This window comes from Acinonyx jubatus, chromosome B3, assembly GCF_027475565.1.
Source record: "Acinonyx jubatus isolate Ajub_Pintada_27869175 chromosome B3, VMU_Ajub_asm_v1.0, whole genome shotgun sequence".
Taxonomy (NCBI): Eukaryota; Metazoa; Chordata; class Mammalia; order Carnivora; family Felidae; genus Acinonyx; species Acinonyx jubatus.
Genome location: NC_069386.1, coordinates 57,403,732 through 57,421,591, shown reverse-complemented (window position 1 = coordinate 57,421,591; position 17,860 = coordinate 57,403,732). Strand labels below are relative to the sequence as shown.

At 41.5% G+C, this 17,860-nt stretch overlaps 4 non-coding genes across 4 annotated transcripts; 2 read left to right on the top strand and 2 right to left on the bottom strand.

The window, feature by feature from the left end:
- Nucleotides 1-1,603: 1,603 nt before the first annotated feature.
- On the bottom strand, nucleotides 1,604-1,675 carry TRNAH-GUG (transfer RNA histidin (anticodon GUG)). The gene has a single exon. It is a non-coding gene; the product is annotated as a tRNA-His (tRNA).
- A 1,454-nt stretch (nucleotides 1,676-3,129) lies between these two features.
- On the bottom strand, nucleotides 3,130-3,201 carry TRNAH-GUG (transfer RNA histidin (anticodon GUG)). The gene has a single exon. It is a non-coding gene; the product is annotated as a tRNA-His (tRNA).
- A 645-nt stretch (nucleotides 3,202-3,846) lies between these two features.
- TRNAH-GUG (transfer RNA histidin (anticodon GUG)) lies at nucleotides 3,847-3,918 on the top strand. The gene has a single exon. It is a non-coding gene; the product is annotated as a tRNA-His (tRNA).
- Nucleotides 3,919-11,050: 7,132 nt separating this feature from the next.
- LOC113602157 (U6 spliceosomal RNA) lies at nucleotides 11,051-11,154 on the top strand. The gene has a single exon (XR_003423518.1). It is a non-coding gene; the product is annotated as a U6 spliceosomal RNA (small nuclear RNA).
- Nucleotides 11,155-17,860: the final 6,706 nt, after the last annotated feature.

Sequence of the window (17,860 nt, the reverse complement as noted above, 5' to 3'; positions counted from 1 at the left end):
CTCTCATGGAAGGTCTTTAAAATCAACAATGACTTCTAAGTGTCAAGCCCAAAGATTTTATCTTATTCCTCTTTCTCCTTTGCAGCACCTGAATGTGCCGACCTCCATCCCTGAAACCTTCTCCCAAACTTTCCTTAAATGACACTGTTATCATTCTCCTCCTTTCTTTCAGGCTATACCCTCTTCCTCCTTTAACCTCCTAAATTTGTGCCTGTCTCAAGGCCTGGTCCTTAGTCCTCACTTTTCTTAGTGGGTACTGAGTGGGGGTGTCCTCCCTTCTGTTTGTCTGACCTTGGATGCCCAGTCCTCTCCGGAGCTCTGATCCCTTCTGGGTTTTGTCTTTTAAGACTGGTGCTTGCCTTTTGTCTCCAGCCTTCCCTCAGGCCCATCTCTGTACACAAACTTGAGAGAACAAACACCTTAGTATGCTTAGATATGCACTCTGTACTTTGAGATTCTAGATGTAGATGGAGTTTCATTTGGGCCAAGTTTTCTATTTGATATGAAAATAACATGATTTTGTTTTGAAAGAATACAACCTGAGATGCAATGAAGTAAACTGGGCCACTTGCCTCAATTTTGGACTCCATAAGAAACCTCTCTTCAAATATTTATGGAGATGCTGTATGCTTGGAATATACACATAGTAAGATTCAGTTTTACCTTTCATTAACCTGAATTTTTTAACTTTAGTGGTCTGTAATTTAAGTTTGATCCTGATAAGATAGCAGAGAGATGTAAGTGAAGGGTCTCCAAATGGACTACCAAGTCCCTCTTCCCAACTCCAAAACTAGGATACTACCCTGCCCTTCCAACATGCAATCGAAATAGGGCTGCTTCTCAGCAGAGCCCAGGCTACCATCCAATGGTTTTTATAAACACAATGAGGGATCCCTTTCCCCTATATCTCACCAACCCAGTCAGCCTTCACTTGCCCCAGCCAGCATCCAGGACCTGGGGAGAAAAAGGACAGGATCCGTGGTGGATATTCCCTCCTGGTATGTGTACTCTTCTTTGTAAAGGGAGTATGCCTATCTGCATATTTGTTACCTCAAGTCCTGTCTGACTTCTGGGGGTGAAAGCAAGGAAGGGAAGAGGTCATTTGTGTTATGTAAGAAGCAGAGATGGGGGTTATACTTTTATGCAAATATGCATATATAAATATTTGTTTATACAAGGACTGTCATGGAAAGATGAGGGAAACTAATAATTGGTGGGTGAGGTGAAGATAGGGAGACTTACTGTTCATTGGACTTGTGCGCATGTATTCTCTATTTAAACATACAACTCAAGTTTTAAAAATTCATGAAAAGGAAAAAAAATTGGAAGGCCACAAGGGCGCGGTTTTGCTGCTGTAGAGTGATTTAGACACCGATTTCCAATTTTTTCGGGCAGGGAGGGATTCTAACTCATGTGAAACCGTATTCAGAGCATTAAATGAGAATTACTGGAGGTGGTGATCTTAGGGCCGGCTCAGTTTTCAAGGTGGAAAGACTCGGTGATTCACTTCAAGAAAGCGAGTTGTGATCAATATAAAACGTTATCCACAAAAAGAAAAAAAAACTAAAAGGACAAGCCCCTTGCCGTGCCATTGTTCCCACAATGCCGTGACTCGGATTCGAACCGAGGTTGCTGCGGCCACAACGCAGAGTACTAACCACTATACGATCACGGCGCGCTACCGGGGACCTGTAAGGATCGCCTTCTGATTGTCCTCTTCAACAGTCATAGGCCTTCCCGCTCTGCACGTCACCAAAAGATCCACCTATAGGGCGGAGTTCCAGCGTAACACAGATTCTGGGAATGCGCAGGCGCAGTGCGCTCTCGCCAGTCGCTCTCGCTCTGTCGGGTTTTGGTCCATTAGCTAAAGTGTTGATGTTGGAGTGGGGAATGGTGGGTTCCGTGTGAATGAGGTGAGCGTTTAGGGGGACCACTTGGGCATCCAGGGACGGGACCGTCCGGAACTCAGTGTCCACAAGTTGTGTAACCACCATTCCTAGGATGCCCATCTCCTGTGCCTGAGAGATCTTTGCAGCGACCCCGGATCTGAAGGGGGCGCTCCTAAGGGGTTATAGTCCCTGCTGATTCCCCCAGGAGTGACCCAATGTCGCCGCCGCGGAGGATGTGGACTCCCCCACGCCTGACTGTACACATGTAAGGGACTCAATGAATGCATCTCACCCTGCCTACCCGCTCCCCACCAACTTCCTTGCAGCTTCTGCTACTGCCGCAACGATCCTGACTTCTTCGGCGGTACTCCCGCCGGTACCGGTGGCCACCTCGGTTGTGCCCTAGGCAGCAGCAGGGGCCGGTGCGATTTTTCTTCTTGTCCATCAGTACTCCCGCCCCACCGCGCCTAGAACCAGACCGAGTCCACAGTAGGCAGAGGATTTTTGCTAAACTGAGAACGTGCCACTAGTTCTAACAAGAGAATCCAGGGTGGCCACCTGTCTGCTCTAATCATCACCCTCACCGCCTGCAGAGTCACCAGAGGGATATTACTAAATACAAGCTGAATCCTTTCACTCCTCCACCCCTCACCCCCACCCACAGACTGTAGGAAATTCGTCCACCTTTTGCAGCCCATCCTTGGCCCTCCCTCAGTGTCGCTTCCCATTCCCTAATTACTCGCATTCATTCACTCAACAGGTCCTTTAGAAGTGAGGGTGGGGAAGAGGTAGGATTTATAGAGTAATTGGCATAGCTCCTTTTTGAGACCTCCATCATACCTGTGCACACGAGATTATCCTGGCTGCTCGGAAAATTCCTTTTCTGACTTTAAGAGCTACTTCAAAAATCACCTCCTCTGTGAAGACTTCTCTTCCTATTATCGGGAGTCCTCTTCCAGCGCTGCTATGGAAATTCATATATATGCCTATGACAACACTTATTAGCCTTGTGAGTGCTCTGTGCTTTGTCTCCAGTGAACGGTATAGCGCGTAACCGCGGTAACAGGAAGCCTATATTCTTCCGAGGTCCAATTTAGCCAGAGCTGGCATGACGTAAACGTCGTTTCCAACTGGCACAGGGGACTGGGATCCATTTTCGAGAATGTTGTTACAAACTCGAAATAAAAATGGAGGACAGCAATAAAAACCAAATCCCCCTGCCGTGCCACTGCTCTCGCAATGCCGTGACTCGGATTCGAACCGAGGTTGCTGCGGCCACAACGCAGAGTACTAACCACTATACGATCACGGCGAGCTACTGGGGACTTGGCCTTCGGTTTCCTCGCCTGAGTTCTTCTCTATTGAAAGCCCCGCCCCCTTGTTACGTCACGGTCTGTACCTGCTGATCTCCAACTTAGCCTCTAGCTGTGAGAACACCGACGCCCTCGTTTCCCTGCTTTTTTGATTTCTGTCCACACTCCCCCAGGGGTCAGACCCCACTGCTTCACCAGTTTGAAGGCTGCGCTCCAGGTTTCCGTCCCCCCACCCCGCCCCGCACCTGGAAGGAAGTTGTGCGGGTGCGTCGGAACTGTATTTCCTTCTTGTGGAATTCTAGAGACAACCCCGTTCCCAGCCGGAGTCCACTCAGATAGCGTGACCGCCAGGGCATGGGGGTGTGAAACGGACCTACCGTTCGGGCGACCCCGGGGCATCACGTCCGTACAGGCTAGACGTGAGCATAACGGCCTCATAGGAGTTCTTTCTTTTACGATCCGTACGCACGACCGGCTGAGACCTGCTGGAGAGTCCTAGGCGCCCCTACTCTGCTTAGGGGTCAGCGCGAGTGCCAGAAGGGCCTGGCACACCGTGGGCGACTTCGGAAGGCCAGGGCGGCCGGCCAGCTAGACTAGAAGATCCATACTTGGAAGCATGGTTTCTTGTGGCGTTCCGGTAGCGCGCCGTGATCGTATAGTGGTTAGTACTCTGCGTTGTGGCCGCAGCAACCTCGGTTCGAATCCGAGTCACGGCATTGTGGGAACAATGGCACGGCTAGGGCGCCTTTTTAAGTTGGGGAAGCCACATTGTACTGCGTGACTGTGCCCCGCTGCTCCTTAATATTAGGTTAGTGCCGAAATTGAAGTTCTGGGACTTTACTTCCTCTAATTCTAGAAGTGCTAGCGAATCGGCCCACTCTCCATCTTGCCCGCTGTGTGTTTTAGGACGTTCTGTGGGGGTACTTTATCTTTCCTCATTTGGCCTCTGTTAATGGTCAGATCGTGAGTGAAGAATGGGCCTCTCCAGCTCCTCTCAGGGGACCTGAGGGTGGCAAGGCAAGTCAGGAATCATTTCTGGAAGAGTTGGGACATTTCGGTGGGGTGCTCCCTTTACTCACAATCCATCAGCAAAAACTCACTGAACAGCATGTAAAAAGCAAGACAATGCTGCATGCTGCAATTTCCCTGGGTCTTCCTGCTCCCAGTTCCCTAAATTTGATGAGTTTAAAGCTACAAAACAGGACAACTAAGACCATGAGAGAATAGAATGGTGGAAGGTGAACCTGAGAACTTGCTTTCTCTTCCATCTTGAGGTCTTTTCTAGGCATCAGAACCAGGAAAGGGGTAGAGGCTGTAAGAACTCTCTAGTCACACATTCCAGCTCCAGCTGTTTCTGTTTTGGGGACGGATTTATTTTCTGTAGGCTTCCAGTCTCCACTCTAAGTCACTTAATTTCTTTCTTTTCCTTCTGATAGACTCCATAGTAGCTGACACTCTTTCTTTAGGCTATTCCTAACACTGTTTAAAGTTAGCATAGTTTAATAATTAATCCCGTGACACCTGGAAGCAGGCTGCCTAGGGTTTGAACCTGACTCTTGCATTAATTAGCTGGGTGACTTTAGATAAGCCACATATTGTCTCTGTGCCTCAGTTTTCTCATTTGTAAAATGGGAATAAAAGCAGGCTTATGAGAATTAAATGAGATAATACTTGTAAAGCAACTCACTCATCAAGCCTGCCACTCATCAAGCCCTATTTAAGTTTTACTTAAATAAACTAGTAATAAAATTAACTCCTTAACAATGGACACAGTGACACTTAAGCATCTGAATGTTTCAAAGTAAACATTCCCCTTTCTCCAACCAGCTGCCCCAAATATTTTTGGAACTGTTGTTTGGTGATAACTTTCAGGGCTGATTTATAAGCCATGTAAGTAAATCCATCTCAATATTTATAATCACATTTTATTTTGAAATGTTTTTTGACTGCTTTTCAAATTCACCTTCAAAGAAAAAGATGTCACCACTGAGTTTTAAAGGTGCAATAAGCTTCAACAGCAATTCCAAAAATGTTTTAGGCAAGATTCCTGCAAAATATTTTCTGCAAAAGATCCCTGCAAAACATTTTTGAATATTTTCTGATTCAAAATTCAGAATCTTGGTTCACAACCCAAAACCACTAGATTGGAATCTTCATTTTATTAAGATCCTCCCCAGGTGATTCATCTTCACATTCAAGTTTGAGAAGTGCTGCTGTTGCCTAGAACCACTTGGCTGGAATGGAGGCCTTCATTGTTCACCTTGTCAGTATTTGGGGTGACTAGAGGGGACCTGCCAGAGTCTACTGGGCCTCATCCAGGGGAGTAACATTAAGGTTTTGAGGATGAAAAGATGGTGGTCTGGGAGCCATATTGAGGGATGGCTTGGGAAGAGGCAGCACCCCTGGACTTCCACTAGGAGGTGCTACACCCCTGAAGTGGATGTGGAATGCTGAGGCTGGATAAGACTCAGTCTAGAAGACACCACTTTGGACTTAACCCCCAATAAGGAGCCCATTCCTCAGGGATTCTCTGGATATTCGGGACTCAAGTTTCATTTATTCATTCATTCTTCATTCATTCAGTAAACTAGCATCTTTTATCTCTAAAAGAGAGATATATACCTTTGGGGATCTCCAAAGGTATATACTGATACTCTTGACGCAAAATACTTTAGTTTTCCAGCCAAGAGAAAGCCCAGAAACAAAAACCAGAAAACAGCACAAGAAATGGTAGAATGAAGAGGCATTTCCTTCTGCAGTGGAACAAAACTTTTCCAAGGGAAAGCTGACATAAACTTTCACCATAATTGTAAAATAATTGAAGTTTATTTTTAGCACTTCCAGCCCCCTCACTCTGACACCCTTCCACCTCTTTGTGTTATTCTTATCTCATTTATTCTCAGTCATTAGAGCAACAATATTTATTGAGGGCCTATGTGCCAGACACTGTTCTAGGTTCTGGGGTTATAGTAATGAATAAGACAGATGTGTTGTTCTCATAGAACTGTAGTCTAGTGCAGACATCAGAAAAGAAAGCTGAACAAAAAATAAATAGGAGAATTTGAGCCAATGGAAGTAATGTGATACAGATAATGTGATACTGTTCCCTGCCTATTGTCCACCCTTCTATTCCCTCAGTTCCTTTGTCTGTACAGAGTATGATGACCGATAATAGTAAGTGTTGCATTTTAAAAGGGATCAAAATTTACACTGAAGATATAAAGTCTAACCCTGAGTGGCCCAGATGTGGCATAAAGAGCCTTCAGATTGGAGGCAGTCTTATGTGGACAGGGTGAGGAGGAGTCCATGGTGATCTGCATGGACCCACAATAAAATCCAATCCATCCAAGTGGATGCTAAGGGCCAATGAACAAAACCAGATGAACCCTCTGGTAGGCCAAGAACTTATCAAGGGCCCCAGGAAAACAAAGCATCTACCCAAGAATGTAAGACAGTTCTTTTGAAAGAATAAAAAGCACTGACGTGATAATTTCAGGAGAGAGGGGGGGAAAAAAAAACCCTGACTGAACTTTGTTAGGAAATAATTAACTGTAAATATTTAAATTTTTTTCAATTACATATGACTCATCATAATCTTTTCACTGCTTAAGACCTTGGGAGGTTTAATCTAGCCCTGCTTGTGCACTAAGTCAGTCCCCTGGATCAAAGATGCAACCCTCAGGGAAAGAAAGGGAGAGAGACCCTGAATTAAGATCATAGTTGTCACCTAGTGGAACATATTCAAATAAAAAATAAATTCAGTAAGAAAAAGAGATAAAGTTGCATTGCTTGTATTCTTGAGTTTTTAACTGAGTGGTGCACCTAATACACAATGCCAAGTGACCAGCACAGAAGTTGCACACAGTAAGTGCTCAGTATGCTTAGTTGGTCTCTTGTTTCTAGGTTCTTCTGTTTCCTCAAAAAGAAACCCATGGGTAGATCCAGCAGGACTAGTCCTGTCATGAGGCCTAAATCTCATTCCTGAGGAAGAATGCAGGAGCTGCCTCTCAGAAGCAAAGGTTTAAATCAGTGGTTTCCAAACATTATTCTAGAACTCATAAACAGGGATGAAGTTTTCATCATGGAATAAGAGAAAATAAGGTCAATGTGGTAAGCTTTTCGAAAGGCTGAATGTATTTAATTTAAAAGACTGTCTTCTAGGCTGAGATTATGTCCTTCATACTTTTGAGGTGTTAAAGTGGCTTTGCTTTTATTACCTGATGGAGAACTGATCATTTTTTAAGTCTTTGCTTGGAAAATTAAAAATTGGCAAGCCTATGTTGATCTCCAAAATTATTTTTGCAATTTTACAAATGAGTAAAATCTAAAAGTACAAAGCTCATTACAGAGCAAAGCATTAGGCCGGGAAGAAATGGTCTTCAGTTTATAGGGAGTCTGCAGAGAAATGCTCAGAGGGAGGTGTCCCTGTTCTGTCAGTCAGTAGTCCAAGCCAACACCCATCCACCTACACAACAAACAGTGGGTCCTAGTATGATCTATGCTAGGCATTGAGATTTAAATGTAAATAAGAGTCATTATTGCTCTGAGATTATAATTTGAGTCCAGGGTTAATCAAAAGGGGGAAGAAACAATTACAATTATGTTAGAAGTATATACGAACTGCGTTACAGCTTAGATCACTCATTCCCCCAGGATATGATATTTGAGCTGGGTTCCAAGGCATGTATAGTAATTTTCCTGACAGAAAGGAGGGAAGGTATTCTAGGCAGAGACAAAGGCAGAAACAAAGGCAAGGAAGCATGAACATACAGGTAGCATTGGGAAAGACAAGTCAGAGCTGTGACATAAGATACAGAAGGGAGGGTAAGGGTGAAGCCAAATTGTGATGATTCTGTTGCTCCTTGTTGAATCAGGCCTTTTCCCTGGAGGTCAGTGGTTCCTGGCATTTTGTGGTAACTTCCTATTTGGGGGATTCTCTTACAACTATAGGCTTGTTCTCCAAATGACGTACCTATCACAAAAATATCAGGAATACACCAATTTCCTGAAGGACACTTATAGACTTTGTTATAGGCATTGGGGGACCATTTTTGTGTCCATTTTTAAGCAGAAGAGGAACATAATCACATCTGTATTTTAGAAAGGTGAGGTGTAAATGGGTGATTATTGACAAAGTCTTAATTCAAAGGAGAGACAGAAGAGAATTTCAGCTTCCTGGTCTGGTTTTTGAGGTTGGGGCTTGGAGACTAATCTGGGGGTGAAGGAAGGACTCTTCCCTCACACTCTTCCTTCCCATAGGTGTATGATCAGAGGGCAGTGAGCTCAAAGGCTCTTTAGCCCAGAGGTAAGGGGATGGAAATGATGGATGAAGGAAATGGATGTGAGGTTGAGAGGAACCTCCAATATCAAGTGTGGAATACTTTTGGGGTCGTGGCAGTCAAAATAGTATGAAAATAGATGTATCTGTGTTACCCTAATATCATTGTTAGTATTGAGAATCTGACATGAATGACAGAATATCCAAATTTCAAATGTAATTTTAAGTTAAAAGGGAGATACACACGTAAAAGTTGCAAAAAACTGACTCAACTATTTTCCCAATTTCTCCTAAATTTCAGGGTCAAAATACTTCTGCATCATGACTACCTTTTTGTTCACTGGCCTCATCCTGAGTCTGGATGACTTTCTTACCATATCATCAAAACTGCTAAGAACTCCTTTCCTCCTTAAATCTCTTTAGATTAAATGCTCTAAGAAAACTTGTGGTTTTAAAATATGTTCACACATTTTTTTGATACTCCTCCCAGAAGTAGGGCTTCATTTCTCTCCCTGGAGTGAGGGCTAGACTTAGTGACATCTTCAAATGAATAAAGTAGAGGTGATAGTATGCCATTTCTGAGAAGAGGTCATAAAGTGCATTGTGGCTTCCTGTTTGCTCTCTCTCTTGGATCTGCCGGGGAGGAATAATTTACAACGTCCTTCTAGCTAGACTAAGAATCAAATTGACATGAGACAGATTAACAGTAGAAAATGAAATTTAATAGCGTATGCACAGGGAATCCACATAGACATGGAAATTCCAAAGACAGTGAGGTAACATGATGCTTATATGAGCTAAGGGGAAGGATAGGAATCTGAGGATACAAAGGGGAGAAAGACTATTAGCAGGAAGATGAAAGGAGATGTTTGGGAAAAAAAGGTTACCCTATGATGTAGATAAGTTCCTTAGGTAAAGAGGAATCTGTTAATAGCTCTCTTCCTAGTACAAGCAGGCAGTTGAGGGGGACGTAAAGAGCTTTTCCTGAATCTACTGGATTTTGATTGTTTTTAGCTCAAAATATGTTCACGTCAAAGTGGTCTATATTGGGGCAGCCTGCCCTTGGCACCTACAGATCACTACCTCCAGAGGAAGCCAGCTACTGCGTCATGAGGACACTCAAGTAACCCTATGGAGAAACCCATGAGTTGAGGAACTGAGGGTTCCTGCTAACAACAAAACGAGATCTTTAACCGATAGCTATGTGAGTGAGCCATCTTGGAAGCAGTTCCTCCAGCATCAGTATCAAACCTCCAGATGACTGTACCCTGGCTGACATCTTGACTTGAAATTTTATGAGAAACTCTGAACCTAAACCACTCAGCTAAGTCACTTCCAAATTCCTGAATTAAGAAACTGAGATAATCAATGTTCATCATCTTAAGCTGTTAAAATTTCAGGTAATTAGTTACACTGTGATAGATAATTAATACCGAGTTTATTACCTAGAAATGGGGCATTGCCATAACATAAAAACCCAAATATGAAAGTGGCTTTGGAACCGGGCAGACATTAGAAGAACTTTGAGGAAAGTGTTAGGGAAAGTCTGAATGGTTGTTTTGTTTTGTTTTTTTTTGTTTTTTTTTTTTGTTTGTTTTTTTTTGCCTTCATTATGGTAAGTGTACTCTTTAATCCCCATCACCTATTTCATCAATCTCTCCCACCTACTTCCTTTCTGGTAACCATCAGTTTGTTCTTTATAGTTGAGTCAATTTTTGGTTTGCCTCTCTCTCTCTCTTTTTTCTTTGCTTGTTTTGTTTCTTAAATTCCACGAGTGAAATCATATTGTATTTGTCTTTCTCTGACTGACTTATTTTGTGCCACATTATACTCTCTAGCTCCATCCGTGTTGTTGCAAATGGCAAGATTTCATTCTGTTTTATGGCTGAATAATATTCAATCACACACACACACACACACACACACACACACACACCACATCTTCTTTATCCATTTATCTATCGATGCACACTTGGCTGTTTTTATAGTTTGGCTATTGTAAGTAATGCTGCAATAAACAGGGGTGCATGTATCACTTTGAGTCAGTGTTTTTGTATTTTGGGGATAAATACCGAGTAGTGTGATTACTAGATTGTAGGGTAGTTCTATTTTTCATATTTTCAAGAACCTCCATAATGTCTTCCACAGTGGCTGCACCAGTTTGTATTCCCACAAATCATGCACAGGGTTCCTTTTTCTATACATCTTTACCAACCCTTCTTGTTTCTTGTGAGTTTTTTTTTCTTTTTTTTTTTCCCCATTCTGACAGGTGTTAGGTGATATCTCATTGTAGTTTTGATTTGCATTTCCCTGTTGATGAATGATGTTGAGCATTGTTTTATGTGTCTGTTGGCCATATGTATGTCTTCTTTGGAGAAATATCTGTTCATGTCTTCTGCCCATTTAATAAGATTGGACATTGAGTTGTATCAGTTCTTTATATATTTTGGATACCAATCTTTTATTGGATATGTCATTTGCAAATATCTTCTCCCACTCATTAGGGTGCTTTTTAGTTTTGTTGTTTCCTTCACTCTTCAGAAACTTTATTTTGATGTAGTCCCAAGAACGTGCTCATTTTGGCAGCACATATACTAAAATTGGAACAATACAGAGATTAGTATGACCCCTGTGCAAGGATGACAAATTGATATAGTCCCAATAGTTTATTTTTGCTTTTATTTCCCTTGCCTCAGGAGACTTATCTAGAAAAATGTTGCTATAGCCAATGTCAGAGAAACTACCTGTGCTCTTTTCAAGGGTTTTTATGGTTTCAGGTCTCACATTTAGGTCCTTAATCCATTTGGACTTTATTTTTGTGTATGATGTAAGAAAGTGGTCCAGTTTCTTTTTTGCATGTAGCTGCCCAGCTTTCTCTAGCACCATTTGTTGAAGAGACTTTCTTTTTCCCATTGTATATTCATTCCTCCTTTGTCAAAGATTAATTGACTGTGTAATTGTGATTTATTTCTGGTTTTCTATTTTATTCTATTGATCTATGTATCTGTTTTTGTGCTGGTACCATACTGTTTTAATTACTACCATTTTGTAATATAATTTGAAGTCTGGAATTGTGATAACCTCCAAGTTTTGTTTTTCTTTTTCAAGATTGCTTTGGCTATTTGAAGCCTTTTGTAGTTCCACACAAATTTTAGGATTGTTTGTTCTAGTTCTGTGGAGAATGCTGTTGGTATTTTGATAGGCATTGCATTAAATTTGTAGATTGCTTTCGGTAGTATAGACATTTTAACAATATTTGTGCTTCCATCCCGTGAGCATGGAATGTCTTTCCATTTCTTTGCATCATCTTGAGTTTCTTTCATCAGTGTTTTATAGTTTTTAGATTATAGGTCTTTCACCTCTGGTTAAGTTTATTCCTAGATATTTTATTGTTTTGGCACAATTATAAATGGGATTGTTTTCTGAGTTTCACTTTCTGCTGCTTCATTATTAATGTATAGGAATGCAACAGATTTCTGTACATTGATTTTGTATCCTACAATGTTACTGAATTCATTTATCACTTCTAGTAGCTTTTGTGGAGTCTTTAGGGTTTTCCATATATAGTATTATTTCACCTGAAAATAGGGAGTGTTTTACTTCTTCCTTACCAATTTGGATGCCTTTTATTTCTTTATGTTTGATTGCTGTGGCTAGGGCTTCCAGTACTGTATTGAATAAAAGTGGTTAGAGTGGACATCCTTGTCTTTTTCTTGGACTTAGGAGAAAAGCTCTCTGTTTTTCACCATTGAGTATAATGTTAGCTATGGATTTTTCATAGAAGGCCTTTATTTTGTTGAGGTATGTTTGCTCTAGACCTAATTTGCAGAGGGTTTTTTTAAAAATCATGAATAGATGTTGTACTAAAGTCTGAATAGTCTAGAAGAAGCTGCCTCTTTTCTGTTCTTCAAATTTCATACAAGTGCCTCTCATTTGTGGAATCTGATATGGAAAATGGCTATAAAGGGGTTCTAAGAAATATTTTCTAGTCTTCTTAACTCTTGGGGAAGCAAAGAAGTACAGAAGCACAGCTGAGTTGCCAGTAGACAGGCTGGTGCAGTTCATTATTTCAGGTACCCAGTATCCATATGTACCATTTTACTAAAATTTAGTTTCCATCCTATATGGAAGAGTACAGGAAGGGAAAAAAGGAGGAGAAGAAAGAAACTAACAAATGTAAATATATACAGGATAAACCAAGGAAAAAATATGCCTAGCTACTAAGACCTTTTTTTCTTAATTGGTAATCAAGACAGTAATTGATGTTTGTTTATTTAATTTTTTTAGTAGTTGGTATTTATAATCTCTTTCTTCCCCTGCCCAAATCACATGCCCTATGCCCTCAGCCAGTACTTCAACTACTGATTCTTTATCTGATAACTCAAACCTTTACTCTTAGGTGTGTGAACTATTTGTGGTCCTGAACTATATTGCTAAAGTCTTCCCTTAATTTTTACTGTGGGACATAAAAATATTAAGGGACACCATATCCAGAATAAATGTTAAATTCACTGAGGAATTGCTGCCCCATCCATGATGGGACAACATAATCAATCTGTCCCAGGTGACTGGCTAGTGTCCCTGAAGAATGATGCCATACTATAGATTTAGCATTGGTCTTTGATCTTGGTATATTCAGCAATCACCACCAGCAGAGGCCAGATTATCCTTGGTAAGAAGAACCTGTTGTAGAGCCTATGCAAAACTTCCACCCCTGCTATCATGGCCACTTTGTTTATGAGTCCATTGAACAAGTGCTGGGGTAGTTGATGAAATAGACTGAAAGATACCAAGTCTCCTGCCATTGGTTGCCATTGATTCCCATTGGCTAAATTCAGCTCAGTTCCAAATACCATCATATTGGGGGTTAGGGCTTCAACTCCAAATACCAACACTTCCCTCAAAGAACTTCCCCTCTGGAGAAAGGGAACAAAGGCCCTAGCTCTAACACATACTTGCTTCACATCCCACCATGAGGGCCCCACTCTCAGACCTCATCTAACCTAACCCATGCTTAACTTAAGGCCAAGTGAGGGAAAGTGCCAGTGGGGCATGGGGGTAGGTGGACACAGGAGGAGAGAAGCAAGTATAAGGAGTGCTTTACCTAACAGAGGGGAACTGGGAGTAGATGGTATCTGAGAAGATACAGAAAGTTATTGTGTAGAACACACTGGTGCTGAGACATCAGTGGGTCATCTAAGTGGAAATAACCTTCAGGTTTTGGGGAAGACAGGAGTGTGGAAGGAAACTTCTTAAGGTCAGGGTTAGAAAGAGGAACTGGATGTCCTCTCCATGAAGTGGGAGGTGTAATAGGCTGTGAGTTCACTGAGGGCCTGAGTGCACAGCCAGCAGAGCAGAGTCCTTATGCCATGGCCAGCAGGCAACTGCATGTGACTTGATGATTTGGATGATCTACAATCAGTGTAGTTGTGGTTAGCAGGAAGATCTTAAAGGTCCATTTTGCTCTACAAATCTATATAATTCTACAAGATAATCTGTTTGACACTCCCAGATAACAGCTATTTTATGACTCTGGCTGACGCCAAGGAATTGAAATGGAATTGAGTAAGAAATGGAATTGAGGAACAGGAGGGCCTCCAACTACTCCTTCTTGGTACTTTGATTTCTTCAGTCATTCTCTTGGAAGCAGGATAATTTCTAGGTCTGTTCTCTTAGCTGATAGCAAGATAATATAACCACTCAACATTAGCTCAGCCTAATTAAATCAGGAGGAGATTAAAATCTCCTGATTTTTAATTCTCCTGATTAAAAAGTTGGAGTTTTCAGTCTCTTGGCTCTCTGCCTTTCCTCTTAATATAACTCCTTCATTTAAACAAATTTTCAGCATTTTCTCCAGAGGTGGCTAAATGACTTCAGCACTGCATTAACACTGGCAGACCCAACGTTAGAGCTCAAGAAGGGGTTAACCACATAGAAAGATTTCAGGAGTGCCAGGATGATCCTGATGTTCAAAGGTATCTAGCTCCTTTCCTTACAGCATGATTTCTTCTGTCTTCATTATTTTAAAATTTTTTTCCTTTTTTTTTTTTTTAAATTGAAGCTTAGTTGATACACAGGGCTAGTTTCAGGGGTACAACATAGTGATTTGACCGCTGTATGTGTTATGCTATGTTCACCATAAGTGTACCTCCAACCTGTCACCATACAGCACTATTACAATATCATTGAGTATATTCTTTAATCTGTACCCTTCATCCCTGTGACTTATTCATTCCACAACTGGAAGACTGTACCTTCCACTCCCCTTCACCCATTTTACCCATCCCTCCCTTCTCCTCCCCTCCCCTCTAGCAACCATCAGTTTGTACTCTGTATTTATGGGTCTGTTTCTGTTTTGTTTGTTCATTTGTTTTGTTTTTGTATATTCCACATATAAGTGAAATCATATGGTATTTGTCTTTCTCTGAGTTATTTCCCTTCACATAATATCCTCTAGGTCCATCCATGTTATTGAAAATGGCAAGATCTCATTCTTTTTTATGGTTGAGTAATAATCCTGTGTGTGTGTGTGTGTGTGTGTGTGTGTGTGTGTGTGTGTATAACACATCTTCTTTACCCATTCATCTATTGATGGACACTTGGGCTACTTCCATATCGTGGCTATTGTAAATAATACTGCAGTAAACATAGGGGTGCACGTATCCCTTTGAATCAGTGTTTTTTGTATTCTTTGGGTAAATACCTCGTAGCAGAATTACTGGATCATATGGTATTTCCCTTTTTAATTTTTTGAGAAAACTCCATACTGTTTTCCATAGTGGATGCACCAATTGCATTCCCACCAACAATGCATGAGCATTCCTTTTTCTCCACATCTTCATCAACACTTGTTCTCTCTTGTCTTTTTGATTTTAGCCATTCTGACAGGTGTGAGGTGATATCTCATTGTGGTCTGATTTGCATTTTCCTGATGATTAGTCATGTTAAGCATCTTTTCATGTGTTTGTTGGCCATCTATATATCTTCTTTGGAAAGGTATTCAGGTCCTCTCCCCATTTTGTATTTGGACTTTTTTTTATTTTTTATTTTTGGTGTTGAGTTCTTCATTATTCACTATCCAACAAGTATCTCTCAAGTGCCTTCTGTGTAACAGCCCTAGGAAGCAGTATGCATTAGAGTTATGAGCAATGAGTGTTTTGGTTGGTTTGTGTGTTTCACCTAGATTACTGGGCTGTGATAGAAGCTTTAGACAGATGGCTGAGGACACCACAGAAGAGAATGGAATCTTTCTGAAGGTGAGACAGGAGCAGGAAGGCCTTTTGTGTGTTAATCTAATCTGTAGACAGTTTAAACAACTATAAAAATGTTTGAAATTGAACTTCTAGAAATGAAAATACAACTTCTGGAATGGAAAATACGTGAATGGGATTAATAGCAGCTTAGACATTGCAGAAGAAAAGATTAGTAAATTTGAAGCCATAGCAATAGAAACTACCCAACATAAAACACAGAAAGGGGAAAAAGACTGAGAGAGAGAGAGAGAGAGAGAGAGAGAGAGAGAGAGAGAGAGAGAGAGAATACTAATAGTGATCTGTGGGATATCATCAAATGGCCTAATATACATACAACTGGAGTCCTAGAAGAGAGGATAGATGGGGAAACAAAAAATATTTGAAGATACACTATTTTTAAAATTATATGTTAAAGTATCTTTCGTTAAACTTCATTTTTTGTTTCATAGAAACACTGTCGATTTTTGTATTTTGTTTTTGCCTGTTCTTGCGTAAATCATTCCCACCACCAATTTATGAGAATTACAGTTGCTCTGAAAACTCATTAGTACTTGGTATCGTCCTTGGCTCTCCTGTAAACAGCTCTCTCAAACAGAACCAGTCACTTCTTCACTACCAAATCTAGCATCTTCTCATTTGTCATGCTACCTGATTGTATACATCACTGAATATCATTGACCTCTCCTCCTTCTTACAGATTATCTCTCTTTTTCACTTTTCCTTCTAGCTCTCCAACTGATTCTACTGTCTGCTTTTCTTCTGGCTGTCCTATCAGAGCAACTGTTCTGACTTCCTGGGAGAATGGGGGTAAGCCTGGCAGGGTTGGGTGGGGATAGCAAGGTAGGTGGGTGGGTATGATCTGGACAAGTTACCAGGGAGGAGGTCTGGAAGAATGTCTCCAGCCTGACTATGTTACATGTCAATGCAAATCCTAAGTGAAGAATTTTAGGCAGCCCATCCTTAGTAGGAGCTCCTTCCCCACATCCATTTTTTTTCTCATTAGGGCCTGAGCCTGCTATCTGCAGCTGAAGGAGCTAGAGCTTTTGTGTCCTCAAATTCCTACTGAAATCATGAAAAGAATGTATAAACAAGGGCAAATTGCATCAGCACAGGAAGTCAGTGATCAGCATTAACTTTATACTAGAAACCAGGAGAAACTTTTGCTAATGACAGAACGTAGGGCTTGGCTTAAAAAGGCCCCTGGAGTTAGAGTCATGATTCTCCCCAGTGAGAGAGAGCACCTTATCTGGGAAAGACTTTACTGCCCATCAGAACCAGTGCTACCTCTAACTCAGAGAGGTAAGAGTTCTATAAGGAAGAAGTTGAGGGTGGGTTGAAGGGCCATTTGGATATTTCACACCATAGGTCTTGACTGTCTTTGTGGATCTTTGGCGTTAGATCTCCACCATTAGTGTGAAGAAGGTCTGATGTTTTCTGTTGTCTGAAATGGGCACATGAAACAGATGTGGGTGCTCTGTGGAGAAAGAGTTCTCTTCTAAGGTAATACATCCATCACAACTCAGCAGTTAAGCACCTGACCATGTTCTGATTTAGGTTCCCTTCTCATTATACCTGGGCTGATGGCTCTCAGAACTGGTCATCCCCAGGTTCATGGAGTCTCTTCCTTCAGTGTAAGTTTGCTGGCCTCCATCTGATAGAGCTTTCTTTTGCCTTCTGTGATTTTCCAGCTCCTATTTAGCTTTCCACTGTGGCTTATGGATAACCTTTTTGTTTCTTAGACTCAGTCACTCTTACTTTAAGCTAGAGCAGGAAAGAATCAACCCGGCCACAATGTCAACAGTCACTAGAGATGGATTTTCAGTCACTAGAGAAAGTTGTCCTAAGCTTTCCACCCTAACTGCTAAATGCAAATACCCCAGACTCTGGGAGTTTCCATAGCTTTGTCTGTGTTAGTTGGGAGTTTCCACATCCTATAGATAAGGCCATTGAGAAAATGCACAAACACCTTTGCTGCTAAGCCTGACCTGTAGTGACCACTAATGCTCTATTTAGCTAACACTACCTATCATCTTTACCCTACTCTCTTCTCGCTTTGTCAGTTGAAGCTGCGGGCAGTAGGCACGTGAAAGGATTATTGTTAGTCCATATCTGAAAAGCCCCCCATAC